At 38.1% G+C, this 15055-nt stretch overlaps 2 long non-coding RNA genes across 2 annotated transcripts in view; one reads left to right on the forward strand and one right to left on the reverse strand.

Annotated features, from left to right (window-relative positions):
• Positions 1-2028, reverse strand: part of LOC117815958 — a 53494-nt gene extending 51466 nt beyond the window's left edge. Inside the window, exon 1 of the long non-coding RNA XR_004631881.1 lies at positions 1314-2028. This is a non-coding gene — a long non-coding RNA (uncharacterized LOC117815958). The remainder of the gene's footprint in view (positions 1-1313) is intronic.
• Positions 2029-3538: 1510 nt separating this feature from the next.
• Positions 3539-12619, forward strand: LOC117815957. The gene is made up of 5 exons (XR_004631880.1): positions 3539-3649; positions 10111-10238; positions 10388-10497; positions 10630-10705; positions 12378-12619. It is a non-coding gene; the product is annotated as an uncharacterized LOC117815957 (long non-coding RNA).
• The last annotated feature ends 2436 nt before the right edge of the window (positions 12620-15055 follow it).

The raw sequence follows: 15055 nt of genomic DNA on the forward strand, positions 1-15055 counted from the left end.
GGACTGCTCTAGTGTCATATCGCAGCTGTTTAACCATGCATCAGGCACAGTATCACTTTAATTACTTTGCTATAAACTGCAGTGAATCCTCTTTATCAATTTACCACTGAAGTAAACCTGCTTAGACAGTGGATTTTCCACACAGTTCAGAAGCAAATATCGTCTGCACACTAAGATTAGTTGGCTTTTATTGCCAAGAAACACCTGCATTATTTTGTATGACCCATTCAATGTAAACAAGGTTTCTTATGTGATGCATATCTAATCGTAAAACTTTATGATAGAACCATTTCCTATTAAATATAAAGAGTGTTTATGCGTGTTGCATGCAGTAGTCCTATCATCATTTTCACCTCAGACTCATTCAAAGTCAGTGCTAACATCCTGAAATGGAAGAGTAATACGTATAAAATGGGATGAGTTGCTTATATGCAATATTCAAAGCAACAAAATCTCAACATTCACATCTCATTATCCTCAAAACATCAATATGAGACACCTGCTGGAAATCTTCTCCGTATGTGAATGCAAATAAAGTCAAGAAAGCTTTTCTGTTTTTCTTTCCCCATTCATTTTACCCAAGGTCATTATTTTTTCCCTGAAGTCTCAAAATAATAACTGTTGTGTTTGATCTTTCTTTTCCATTTGCCCCCCAGCTCACACACATTCATCATCATACAGTAGCTAAAAAAGAACATTTTTAGCGTGTGTATGGTGTAATAATAATTCAGGGAATGCTTCTCTGTGTTATAAAAATAAATAGAGGAGAAGTTGCAAAAGACAACAGAACATGGTCTTAAACTATTTTGGATGCGTGCTTGCATCTCTGGAAAACTATCTTACAGAACATAGAGTAACTTTTAAATGGGGTCACATAAGTTTACGCTCACTCAAATACACTTTCAAAGCTGCTTTAATGTAGGCTTTCATGCTATCAGGGGCTCGAATGGTTCTCTGAATTGTGAAAGCTCATGTTTGGAGTCCATGCAACTTCTGATCAATTTGACCTTACTCTGGGTTTCTGAAGACTTGTTATTTTATGTTTCTTCTTTTGTTCTTTTAATAGATTTAATAGTTAAGATCTTCTGAAAAGTTTGGCTTAATGATCCAATTAGATATTTCATTCCATCCCTATGAATTGGAGGTTTTAAAAAAATCTGTTATTTATTTTCTTGAGGATAAACTTGCCTACGTATACAGAAGCCATTAATACAGAGAGGTATGACCAACTGTTAGAGTAGAGGAATCTAAAATGGAATGGCTAGCAGAGCTAATTACTGGACCACCACCCTTGACCATACCCTCAGACTTACCTCTGGCATGATGCAGCCCAGCGTAGAGTAAATCCCCAGGCCTTTGTGTGCCAAGACACAAGTGTCAACCAGCTCAGTCCCCTCTGCTGCTGACTCAGGGTTGTGTTCTCTCACCTAAGTCTTCACCTCCGGATAGAGGACTCTAAGGCAATGCTAGAAGATCACATCTTTCCCAGATGTCTTCCTTGCTGACAGCATCAAATTTTACCCATTTGCAAAACAGGTCTTTAAGTTGAACCTACAGGTCCTGGGGAGACTCATCCACAGGTGCGTCTAGAGCCCGGAAGCGCTGGTGGTGGACTCTGTTGACATCTTAATCTTGTTGACCTTTCACCTTCCTATCTGAAACCACATGAAAGTTTCAAATATCCTAGCCAGGTTGGAAAAACTTGCTTCATGGGAAGTGGTTGTATCTGCCATGGAGTGATAGCCCTGCTCGGGAGCTCCCCTTGTGGCGCCATGTTTGCCTGGAGACTCTGCTTGCTGCTGTGGCTGCTGCCTTGACTGCTAGTGTTTGGGCAGCATACTGTCTTTTCTTTTCATACCACATGTAAGGATGGCCTTTGTTGATTTGGCTTAAAAGGCAAAAATCCAAGCTCCAATCCAAATGTATTCATTGTTAGTTTAGAGAGAGAGACCAGAAAAAGGCAGAATGCAAGATCAAAGTGTTGACCAAAGTTAGGGACAGAGCTCTACAAAATGTCACCACAGGCCATTGCAGCTCAGTATGCTCTTTGTGCAACTGCAGCACTCTGCAACAAGTGATTCAACTTCAACTTTTACCAACAACAACCCCAAGAACATCCAGCTTCCTTTTATATAGCAGCTGGCTCCAAGAGTGAGGGTTTAATGATTTGTAATCAATTAACTATCCTCAAATGCCTAACTGGTCTGCATGATCCATACATTTGCAATGGGGTTTCAAAGTCACTATCCAGATGCATTTGCATTGAGTTACTTCTCAAATTGCACTTAAAAGAGCATTTTTTTTTTTATTTAATCCATCAAACCCCCCTTTACCTCATTCATACATGGTGCCTTCCACTTGACACACCTGCTCATAAGCCAATGGCCAGCTGCAGTATCTGTTTGGCAGTTCCAGGTTCAGAAGTGGAATTAAATCATGCAGTGGATGAAAGGTGAAACAAAAGCTACCTTTAAGCAGTGTGTTTCATTTTCTTTGAGCTATGGCCTTTACACTCTTTCTACATTCAGGAAAAGTAAAACATTTGTATTTTTAAAGAGGGTTTCACACCCAGAGGTAACATGCTATGCTAACTTCAACTCAGGCCTCTCAGCCAGCTTGATGTTTTAAATAAGAGTAGCCGTGTAACCTTACAGCATGCATATAGGCACTTTACTCTAAAGGGCATAAGGTTGCCTCGTGATACCAATTATCATGTTTTTCTCTAGAGACAAAAAGAACCAGAACAAACACTAGAGTTGGATTGGATTAAGCCCACCTGGTGGAGTGTGTTTGTTATGTGCCAAGGCCTAGCCCTCTCCACAACTTGTCTTTGCTGCAGTTCATCCCCTCTGTCTTTTTTTCCACCTTTCTCATCTCTTCTTGGAAATTGTGATTAAAAATCCAGCAAAAAAACAAACAAATCCTCACACTACAGTTCGTATGATGTGTTACAGTTATGCAATTCTTCACATTTCCAATACACTCTCCAACTAAGTGGTCAAATACAAACACTTCCTCGTGATCCCCTCCATAGAAAGCACCAAACTATTTGATGTCTGTTTGCAGTGCCCCTATGGACCAGACTTCTGTCTTCTGCTCAGTATAACAGTCTGCTTAGCTAAGCACTAAAACTTCTTGTATAACTTTCACAGTGTGGGTTATGATAAAAATGAAATTTGACTTTTTCTCTTAAAGCCTGTTCATTGTGAAAGTCCAATATTGTTTGATGCCCATCCCTGGATAGATTAAGTGTCCAGATTGCTAAAGGACATTGTTCTGTATATAAGTGTTTATATTTTTTTTTCAAATTGCACACAAACAAGCAGATTGTGTTGTAGTACATAAGTCCAGGGCTCAGACTCGTGTCACAGGTCTTGAAAATCTGGACTCAAAACAGATTTTAGCACTGATGACTCAGACTTTGACTCAGGCAGCAGCAGACAACTGCAGACATAATTTGGACTTGAAAACTTATTTATTTGCAAACACTTTTTAATTGTTTTTTGTTTGTCTCGTTTGAAGCAGTTTAGCACAAGGGCTGTGTGTTCCACTGCATGTGCGTTCAGCAACAGTTCCTGACACGATGCTAGGGGTGACAAGAGAAGTGCAACATAATCAACAGACATCTCTCCAGGACAAAGCAAGAAAAGTGAGTGAGATGCTAACGTTATTCTACTGGCACTGTTGATTATGTTGCTGTTGGCGAGCTAATAGTAATGTTGAAGTTACTTGACAACTGAGTTCAAGATGTTCAAGATGAGTTAAAATTCTGAGTAAAAGTGGGTGGGTTGAAGTGTTCTTGTTTTAGTAGGATGAATGTGTCTCCCATTAAGAAAATTAGTTTGCAATGACTCATGACACACTTATTGATCAGTTAAATCTCTACAAACTACCACAGGATCAGTCCAGATCTGATGTTAATAAATTAAATGTGTTTTCAACACATCCAAAAGGTCCTACATTAAAGGTCAAGGTTCAAACAGTGAATAGTTTGGGGTAAAGCAGTGGTACTCTTTCTACAGTATATGGGAATATACCATCGGCATACAGTAGGTATTGTGCCATTGGTAACCAAAGTAATCACAAATTCCCTCTTTACCTTTATCCTGTTCACACATCCAAACAGGGAGTGTAGCTTTACTTGTAGAAGGTACAAATATTAAAGCTCATAAAAGATTGACTCACATTTCTGCATTTGATGTATCAAGACATGAATTATAAACTCCCTCACTGATGCCCCCTGCTCTGCTCTAGTCATACTGTGGTATGTGACTAATGGAGATTACCATATCCCCTTTGAATTTTTAGAACTTATGCCTATAGAATCATGATCTGTTGACCGTGCAGCAGCCTGCTGATATATCCCATCCTAATAGGAATGACAGATTGACTGTTTAGCTTGCTAAAGACTTTTAATGAAGCCATAGATTGCAGAGAGGAGCCATCACCAAAACCACAACTCTCCCTTATAAATCCAGGGCCCGACAGTCTGTCTATTTGGTCATAAATATGCGTAGTAGACTCAATTACTCACTGTATTATAAGCACAGCCATCGTGGCCATAGATTACGGCGCACCCTTTCAGAAACAAGCATATGATTTATTTGACTCAGGTGAAGGAAACTGAGGTGCAAAGGCCCCTGTCACAGACAGTTTTGGAGTTTTTTTTTTTTTTTTTTACAAAGTTTTGGTTAAGCAATGATTGTGTCAATTCGTTGATGGAAAAAAGCTCTACATTTTAGGACAACATGGGACAAAAAAGGCTTTACCCACCAACAATATACTGCAGTCATTTCATCTCATTTTTCTAACAGTCCTCCAAGTGAGCTCACTGAGGAAAGCATTGGTATAGAAATCCCCAGGAGCACATGCCCCTTGGTAAAACAGATGTGTCCTACTATCCAGTCCAGCATATTTCAAGTAATTATGGCTAATATATCATAGCTGAAAAAAAGCAGCTTTTCCAAGAACACGTCTCTGAATGAGGGTCAGGCATTTTTATTGAAGCTCTTTAGCCTGAAGAAACTAAGTAAAGCAAAGTAAAATTTGATATGTTCAACTTCCAGCTTTCTGCCTTCCTTGTTATTTGTGCTTTCCGGATGTTTTAAATTTCTGATCTGACTGCCCGTTTTAAAGTGTTTTAACCAAAAATACAGACAAACAACATGTCTTCGTTATTTTTCTCTAGTCTCTGAATTCTCCAAACATAAATCTTTAACACAGTAAGATTCTGTCTCCTCTCCCCCTTCGTCTCACATCAGGGAACAGATGCTAATAGCTGGTGAGAAGTGAGACAAACTGCTTATTAGGCATGCTCAAACTCAACTGAAAGACCACCCACTGTCTTGCAATTATTCTGCAGTCTCTGCCTCAAATTACAGCTTAATTGAACTTTTCACAATCATACCATTGCAAACTATTCCCCGGGTCAAAGTTGACTGTCTGGCGAAGGGCACTGAAACTTAAAGACATCATTAGCACAGCTCCTCTCATAATTATCCTCTTAGGCTGGTGGCTCTGCTCAGATGTGAGGTCAATTACAAATATACTTATTTGCATGGAGGTGCATGTTAGCTGGTGGTGTGCAATCTCAACCTCGAGAACAAATGAATCAATTATTAGGCAGGTGTAGTGGGCTATGCTGGAATAATGGCTTCCAATGAAAAAATTTAAAAATCTTTATCATTTTTCTGCAGAAAGAGAGAAGAGAGTTCAGTGGTTCAGCAAAACTATGTACAGTTTAAACAGTGTGGAATCACAATTTCTGCATAAAAAGGAAAACTTGAATTTATGAGTGAGAATGTGAGAATAAGCACCCTTGTTCAGGTCAAAAGCTACCCCTAGAGGGGGCCTTTAATTCCTGTCTTTTCCGCTTTTATCTAAATAATGATATTATGCTATCTTTAGTTTGAAATAATGATGCACACATGTGTTAAAGTACACCTCAGGGTCAAGGGCTCAGGCTTCTGGGAAACTGGGTTTCCAATGGTTCTTTTTGAATTTTGCAGCGAGCTGACATCTTCACAGATTTCTTACAGTACAGTTATCTGCTCCAGGCACAAAAGCTGAAGTGCAGGGATTCCACCATCCGTTTTCCTGTCCTTTTAAAAAGTCTCTGGCTGCTCAGAACTAGAGGCAGCGATTGAGGCTTGATGATCATACTTGTTTTACTTATTGCTTTAAATCTCTCTCTCTCTCTGAGTGTCTTTCTCTGAGTGTCTCTTCACTTTCTTAACGTTTTCTCTCTGTTAAGATAGAACTACTATACCCAAGGTTATAAACAACTTAAAGCAAGCAGGCTGAGAAACTGAACCATCTGATGTATGCTTATCAGGCTGTTTACAAATCCATTTTCCCCACTCAGATTCAGTACTACGGACACGCTGCACCTACAAACACACACACACCCACACAACCAAATTATTCATACTCCTTTCACAATTCACAGCACAAATGTCCACTTTCTTAGCTGTGGGATTTATTGTAACCATACGTGACAACGGTACGACAACAGAAAGTTTAAAGCCACAGGCCAGCATGGCTCATGTGGCGTACAAGAAATTTGCACACCTCAGGCATCACTGAATGATCTTACAGCTTTCTCCTCTTCTCTATTCTAATCATTTTCAAATGAATCCAAGAAAGACACATGATGAAAGTATAAATTAAGAGCTCAAATCAAGGCCCAAGGCATACAAATAAATGATTAAGCAGTAGCTTACCATAATGCAGCAATATGCAACGTTTCAACCATTGCTGATTTATTTTGCTTTGAAAATTGTTCATATGTCCATATAGTTGGCTCCAATAAATACTAGGTTGCTGTAACTTCCTAATTAGGGTTTGATAGTCTGGTGGGATTGGTGGGTTGTTCACTCATATGATGCTTTGAGTCTGGGTCAGGATGTGACAGGCTGAAGAAAATGACGAGAGTTAAAGATGACACAAATGCATACACACACACACCCACTACTATAACGATCCAGGCAATTGTAAATTTAAGCAGATTCACCAGCAGAGGATTTGGGAAGGCTTGATCTCCCCTAGCCTATATTACCCATCACCCCTGCCCAAGACCACTCTTCCCAGAGGCTGCAAGCACTTCATGGTCTTGGATGTTTGAAGAGAATTGAGGGAAGGCCTTTTTCATTCCTAACAAAGCAACTCAGAGGCACACACAGACAAAAAAGTTTAAACTAAATTAGCAAGATATTCCAGATATCTCCCAAAATGCACCTGTGCTTCAACCCTGACTCCCACCTCCTGTGGCCACTTTGAATGTACAATGTCAGGACCTGATTTAGTTTAATAAAAGCCATGCAAGTGTATTACTGGAAAGTTAAGGCACTTTGAGGAGTTTTTAACTGATTTTTGAAACAGTCTCTTACACTGATGCATCTTCATGACCTACAGAGGAAAATGAGATTATTAGCCACAAGACCGGTGATTTCTGTATCCTGAATTTTAGTGCCTGTTTTTGGTTTGGATTTTCTGTAAAAAAAAAAAAAAAAGAAAAAAAAAGCTGAGTCACTATTCGGCACTCATCCCAGATGTCAATGTTCAGAGGTCTGCTGGTAAAGTTTGGCAGTGACAAGTAAGTTAGCAAGCTGGAGGAGGTTTTTTATCTTTTTATCTTTCATCTCTTCACATAATATTTTGTACTAATGGCTGATACTGGAGTGGGATTAGGAAAAATACGTATGTGTTCTGTTGCAGTATAGTTTTAAGGAGAAACTTTTAAAAGAGATAAATAGGTATGAACAGGATTTCATTTTGGGTCCAGCATGTGAATGCTACACTGCTCTTTGAGGGCTAAAGAGTTACACCGTGTGCATATTTACATTATTCATAGGGACACTAGATCACACACCAAGACACTTGGGCTGTGATGGGTAACGTTAAACCAGTACGTCTGATCTCCTTTATAAGCTAACTAAGCTAACTAGCAATAATAAATCAGTTTACACATTTTAGTCGTTATGTTCTGGTTAATCATTTTACGAAGATACAAATGAACACATGACCTTATCACTCTGCAGCCTGCAAAAGTTATCTGAACAAAGAAGAGTAGTTTTAAAAAAAGTATCTGTACTCCATTTGTTTGCTTCACAACAAATGCCCACTTTCTTTATCAAAGCAGGTGATAGTGCAGATGGAAAATTATTATAACATTATCAATTATTATCTTCAACCCAGGAAAAAAACTACAGGTTTCATTCAAAAGGGTCAGTTTGGACACTATGTCAAATTGAATTATGCCTGGCCCCCAGCAACCTTTGCTGAATTTTGCTCCTGTTTCCCTGTTGGGAAAGTAGAAGACCAGAGGAAAGTGGGGAGGCTTGAAGAGTGGCTATAACAGCTTGTTTTCAACAAGTTTTGACTAAGAGGCTGCATTGACGGCTGGTATAATAAACATTTCAAGGGTTTTTTTAATTTTCATTTTTTTTACCATTGAATCTTCTCAACGTCAAGTGGAACCTAAGGATAAAACATACTTTGAGCATAATAAATCCTCTTCAAGGCTTTCTTAGCTACTCTTGAAATTGGTCTGATATTATGATGGCTTATGTAACTTAATTCTAACAACCTTTATATGATGCTTGGAAATCAATTAGTCCTGGAAGTATGGTTTGGTTGTCTCCATGGGATTTGTTGGTGGTATGAACAAATGATTTCATCTTAGATCCTATGGGGAAGTAATGTTAAATTCAGGTAAATATGCCAATATGTTGTTGCTTGTTGGACTTGTTAAGATTTCATCATAATAGTTGAGGGTGCAGGACTTTTGAGGGTATCATGGCAAATTTTCTGGACAGCCTTTGTCATGGTTTTGGATTTTTCAACAATAACAGACATACATACAATACCAGTCAAAAGTTTAGACACACCTTCTCGTGCAATTGTTTTTAATATTATTATTATTATTATTATTATTATTATTATTATTATTATTATTATTATTATTATTATTGTTATTGTTATTGTTGTTGTTTTCAACATTGTATATTAATACTGAAGACATCAAAACTATGCAATAATATGATTTTTGCTATAATATGGATTACAGCAGTAGTCAAATAGGGCTGTCCATTGTGTACTAACCCTACATCTGAACAACACAACTGATGATCTCAAACACATTCAGAAGGCAAGTAATTCTACAAATGAACTTTTGACAAGGCACACATGTTCAATCAAAACCATTCCAAGAGACCACTTCATGAAGCAGATTGAGAGAATATCAAGAGTGTGCAAAGCTGTCATGAAGGAAAAAGGGGGCTACTTTACAGAATCTAAAATATAAAACATATTCTGGTTTGTTTAAAAAAAAATTGTGAATAGTTCTGGTGCATTACCGGAACTATGGCCTAATAGTAGGCTCTTGGCTAAAATCACCTACAAGCTATTGCTCAAACGCAGCTTGATGAGATTGCTGAGAGTGAACAAAATTATACTTTGCCAGAAGAGAAAAGCAGTAACCTGAAAGATAGCTGATGTTTCTGAAGAGTTGGATTGGACTGCAGAGTTGGGTAATACTTTTTTTTTTGCCATGAGTGACAAATCACACGTCTGCCATTGCCATTTTTTTTATATCTTTGATTTAAATTACTTTGAGAAGTTATAAAGCATCTGGCTCGAGAAAATCGTACGTTTTTTAGTGTCTCATTATCTTTTAATTAGGACTTTTTGCCACAGTGGCTGTTGTTCAGCAAAAGTTTCACAGTCTCACTGCAGGATGTAATGTACTTGTTCTAAAATGTAGTGCGCACTCATCTAAAACAGAAAGCAAAAGTTTTCTGATGTCATTACCAAAGTTTATGGATTGTAGAACATTATGTCTTATTTTTAAGGACCCTATGCTGACTCAAACAATGACTCCATCTGACAGCGATACTAGCTACGTCAAAATAAGTCCTTTCCTGGAGTGTCATTTAAGAAAAACAAGTATGAACACTATTCAAATAAAGGTGTGGTATCATCCGGAGTGACGCAGCTTCTATATTTTCATGAATAAGTCATTTAGAGCACAACTGATGCTGTAAACAAATCATCAAGATGAGCTCCAAATATTGAGACAATTGTAACAGATTGTTCATTTCTGGTTTCCAGACTCCTGATAGAAGGCAACACTGAGATTTGCTCTCCCTCTGAAGGTCACAGGCACTTCGAACATCCAGCCCAGTGGTCTGAAAAAGAGGTTCATTAATAATTATTACGGCCCTACATCGAGGATACTGGTAATGTTCCTGAGCAGCATATATTAATATTTTAGCCCTGGTAGGAAGGCTTTTAAAGCAGTCACTCTTTCAGTTTTTCAAATGTGGATCTGGTTCTTTACCTGACTTTCCCAAACTTTTCTCCCTCTCATGGCTCATGTTGGTACAAGAGCTCAAGATGTCAGTAGTGAACCACAGTGACAGCTCCAAAAAGCTGTGCCCCCACCACTCAGCTTCTATTCTTCTTAAGAAAATGAATGAAAAGGCCAGCCTGATGAATGTAAGTTAATGATGTAATTATGGCTGAATACTGCATGAAAAGCAGCTGTATTCCATTTCTGCTCTAAATATTAGCAGCACATCAGATTGTGTCCAATCACAAGCCCTTCATGGAAGAGTAATTTTACCCCAGCAGGATGTTGAAAAAAAGGAGGAGGGGGATTTCTAGGAAGGCAGAAGAAACATCTAAGAAGAAACTAATGATGCTGGTGAGAGCTGCCTTTGTGTGTGAAATATGCTCATTTCCTACACCGTATGAATGAAGTCACTGTGTAGTGCAATCAATAGAGAGAGAGATCCCTCCTCCTGACTCTGTTGTTCACCGGCATTTAAAGTTCCTAAAAGCCTCAATAGTTTCTTTATTAGCCTATTAGGTTTATAACCAGAAAACATCAATTTGTGGCTTTTATATTTGCATTAAGCAAATTAAGGAGAGTGCAGTAAAGATTAAGACATGGCCCCAAGAGTGCCATTGGAAATTGAGCAGTAGGGCATTAACTGCTGAAACATAAGGACCGATGGGAGGGGGAAAAATGAGAGCCACTCTTTGCTAGCAAGTTATCTCTACAGAGAAAGAAGAGCTCTCTAAATCTCTCTATCACTGTGTGAATGTTGTCATTTTCTCACTCCCATGTAATTTGATAAATACAGCAGCTTGGTGAGCAGTCCCAAATCCCCAAAATATGAAGATGTTGACACCTCATTGGTGTCACTTTGCCATGTGAAGGGCTCTGCAGTCTTGCCAAAAATGTTAGAAATCTGGCAAAAAGTTTCCAGTTATGGTGGTAAAATAATGATAAAAAAAACTTAAAGACTTAAAATCGTAATATTGGCAAGTAAATGCTTGGTTCCACCTACAAACAAAATACTTACGTAGATAAAGTTATGAAAGAGTTCAGATTGGTTAGATTTAGTCACAACTGTACGGTTAGGAAGAATTGTTCAAGTTTAAGAAAGTATTAATGTATGTAAGTTACAAAAATACTAAAGACTGTTAATGCCAGCCAATAAAATGTAGAACAATCTGACAGACTAAAATCAACACAGCTGGAGTTGCAAAATGAAAGAAGAATTGGTGAGCAAGAAAAAAAAACACCCAGAGTGAATGATCAAATTAAGACATATGTCACTTTCCCATCCCTTGTGCATGATAAATCTGACTATAATAACTCCTGTACTCTAATAATAAAACTAGTTAAGACGTCCTGTCAGAGATATGGATAAAATAAAAATGAATATGAAAACATAGTTCAAAGAGACAAGCACATATACTTTGACATATGTATAATATATCTGATGTTAGCTTAACAGTTTCTATAGGGTATGATGGCAGGAAGGCACAATCAATAACTTCCATTAATATGTTTGATGAATGGTCAGTAGGTGGAGTTTTCTTCAAAATGATCTCTAATCCTGAACATTGCTTGTCCTGGAGCAGGACAAGCTTTTAAGTTATAATGGCGATCTATGTGAACCACCTTTATATTGCTAAAAACCTGAAGCTTACCATGAAGTTAGTTTGATAACAAATCATCTTTGTTGTTTGACCACCATATCTCATTGGAAGCAACTGAAAAAGCACATATTCTGTAACCTCAGCAGATCACCACAGAGACTGATTTTAAATGTGAAACTGTTGCATTGATATTTCTTGACTACAGTAGATTGACCGTGTCAAGTATTATTCCGCACCATCCACACTCCTTTTATTCCACCTCAAAACGTGTTATCTAATTACTGAAGTTCAAATGTCATGATGATACAGGAGTGTGGTGGACCAAATGAGTCAGTTTAGGACACTATTTAAAATTCAATCCATGTACTGAAAATGTAAACCTAAAATCTGATGGTCTATTTCTGTCTGCTTTTTTTCTCATGAAGGATTGGCCTAGATTTCAGCTTCAGTCTGTATCACACAAACTCATATTGTTGTGGGTGGATGGTTTACAATTAATGGCAGTCTGAGACACAAACATGCCAAAAAGTGTGGGACATTGAAAGATGCTGAACTCGGATGTTGAACCTTCTTCTATGAGCCTACGGCAAACTGATTGCTCCTGACCTCATGTCTGCTCTCTGCAAGGAATGAATACAAATAAAGTATATGTTACTAGGAAACTTATTTATCCGGAGTAACTTTCCATTCTAGTCAAACACAAGGAATATAAAAGAGCCATTTACTTAATCCCCCCTCCCTTCTCTCTTTCTTTCATGCTTTGACTTCTTTTTTTTTTACTTCCTCTCCTTTCAAATCTTACTTGTCCACCTAGGAACCCTAAAACGTAGGCTTTTGCTCCTACATTTATCAGGCTTCCTTTGTGTCCGTCTCTCTTGTTAGAAACAGGAATGTTTTGGCTCGGGAAAAAGAAAGCACATCGCCGCTTGTTCCACTGAGTACAACTCTTGTTTGTGCTCCAAAGCTTTTACAGGGCTGAGCATAGCCTTGGGAGCTCAGCGAGGCCGGAGAACAATGTTGTAAAAAAGTTGTGAAAAGAGACTTTATGAGTCAGTCAGATGGTTCGATTGAAAGACTGAGATAATATGAAGCCCTGGCTTTAAAGGAAGGTCATGGAGTGAGGGTCTGGAGGGTAATTTTTACATAAAGAGCTCATCTGAAAATCCAGATAAGCTTAAGGCTGGAATAACACTTTTCAAAATGTTATTAAATGTATTGCTCAAGAAGGTCCTTGTGGGTCTAACTGGTTAGCCTGACTTTGGATCAGGTAACAAGGGCCAACTTGAGGTAAAAACACCATTGAGAAGTGACAAGGGAGGGGAAAAGAAACTAAAAGAAAATGGATGTATAGGGAGGTCAAGCCTTGCTGCATCTCTTTTATCTGAGCATCCTTCAAGCAGATATCTACAAAACAACATGAGAGTAATCCCTGACACGTTTATTAGGTGTAGTGGACCGTTATTGATCTCTTAGTCAGGAAAAATTGAGGCACAGCAGCAGCTCATATCATGATAAAATCAACAAAGTAAGTGACAAATCATGCATAAGACGTAGTGCTGTTCATACATCAGTAATGGAAGAGGCACTGCATCATAGGTGTCTGCCCAACCCTGCTTCTTGCTAGATATTAGTAATTTAAATTTAATTGTGCTCTTTTCTTCAGCTTTTCAAATATTAATTCACAAACAACTTTGATCTGATGGTCCTGCCAACCTCCAGCAACCCCCCTCTGCTTTCTGAATACAGCTCTGCCTTTCCCTCTTTCTGTTGTCTCTGTCTCTCATTATCAGCTGTGAGTTTTAAATGTTTCAAAAGCTGAGTTGTTCTACTTGTTTACTTGTCAACTTTCACAGCATGTGAGCCACATTTGGAGCAGGATTGTTTTGTCATATGAAAACTATTACAAAGATCATGACTCTCAATGAAAATTACAATTGTTAAGCTTTTCTTTCTTTCTTTTTTCAGAGATCCTTTTATTTAGATTTTGACACATTGCAAAAAAAGATCAATGCAAACAATTCAAGGAAGTGATGTTTTTGCATAAGAAACACATTAAGTAAATGAATAAAGAAACAAGCCAATAATAGGTGATAATAACTTAAGATAAAAGATTGATAAGTACGCAAGCAGGAAAATAAAGAATTGTGAAACTGTTAAGCTTTTCAACAGTACATTTACTGAACACAGAAAGGCAGCACCTCAGGCATGAATTTAGTTTGGACAAACCTGAGCCTGTCTCTGTATGTGTGCATGTTTCTCAAAAAAACATGGTGTGTGCTCCTACACACCTACTACAAGAAGGCCTGAGAGTGAGGCCGGATTGACATATTGAAGGGATCGTTATCACCTGTGGGTTATCACCCACAGGTGATAACGGTCAGCTTGTTCGCTTTACTTAGAAACTGAGTAGAAGTTGTCAATCAACCCCTGCAGATTGGGTCAGCACTAACATATAATTTAGTTAATTTGAGGACAGTTCCTCAGTTAATGCATTATTCAGAAATATTGAGTGCTTTACTTTGCAGTCAGAAAAACTCTGTGTACTTTTCACAAACAACACATGTTCCTTCTCCTGCCTTGCACTGATCAGCTAATCACTTCTATGATGTATGAGTCAACTTGACTTTTGGCAGGCCAGTTTGACATAATGTTCAGTATTAAAGCATTTTTTGGAGCATTTCTAATCACTTTGTTTGTCAGGTCCATAACACACACCAACATAGTGGGTCTAAATAATATTTACACACACATACTTTTAATAAGTACTTTTCTTTCCTTATCATTGATCAGTGATGCTTTAACATTAACTTCAGCTATTCTTCAACAGAAGCTAACATGATGTTACTTATGTTGTTTTATCATGAAATATGGTTTTAGTTTCATTATCCAGTCCCTTAATCTATTAGAAAGCATTAAAATGACAATGACAAAGATGATCTGTCAGATTCATTACCACAGTTTTTTAACCAGCATCACAGCAGTGTAGTTTTGTATTAAATGAGTTTCCCAGTCAGAGAACGAGGTCTTGGAAAATGGATCCAAATGGAGTAAGGTTCCCTGATTTTGGATCCATGAAGACCTCACGTTGGGAGTATGAATATGT

Source organism: Notolabrus celidotus, chromosome 7 (genome assembly GCF_009762535.1).
Source record: "Notolabrus celidotus isolate fNotCel1 chromosome 7, fNotCel1.pri, whole genome shotgun sequence".
Classification (NCBI taxonomy): Eukaryota; Metazoa; Chordata; class Actinopteri; order Labriformes; family Labridae; genus Notolabrus; species Notolabrus celidotus.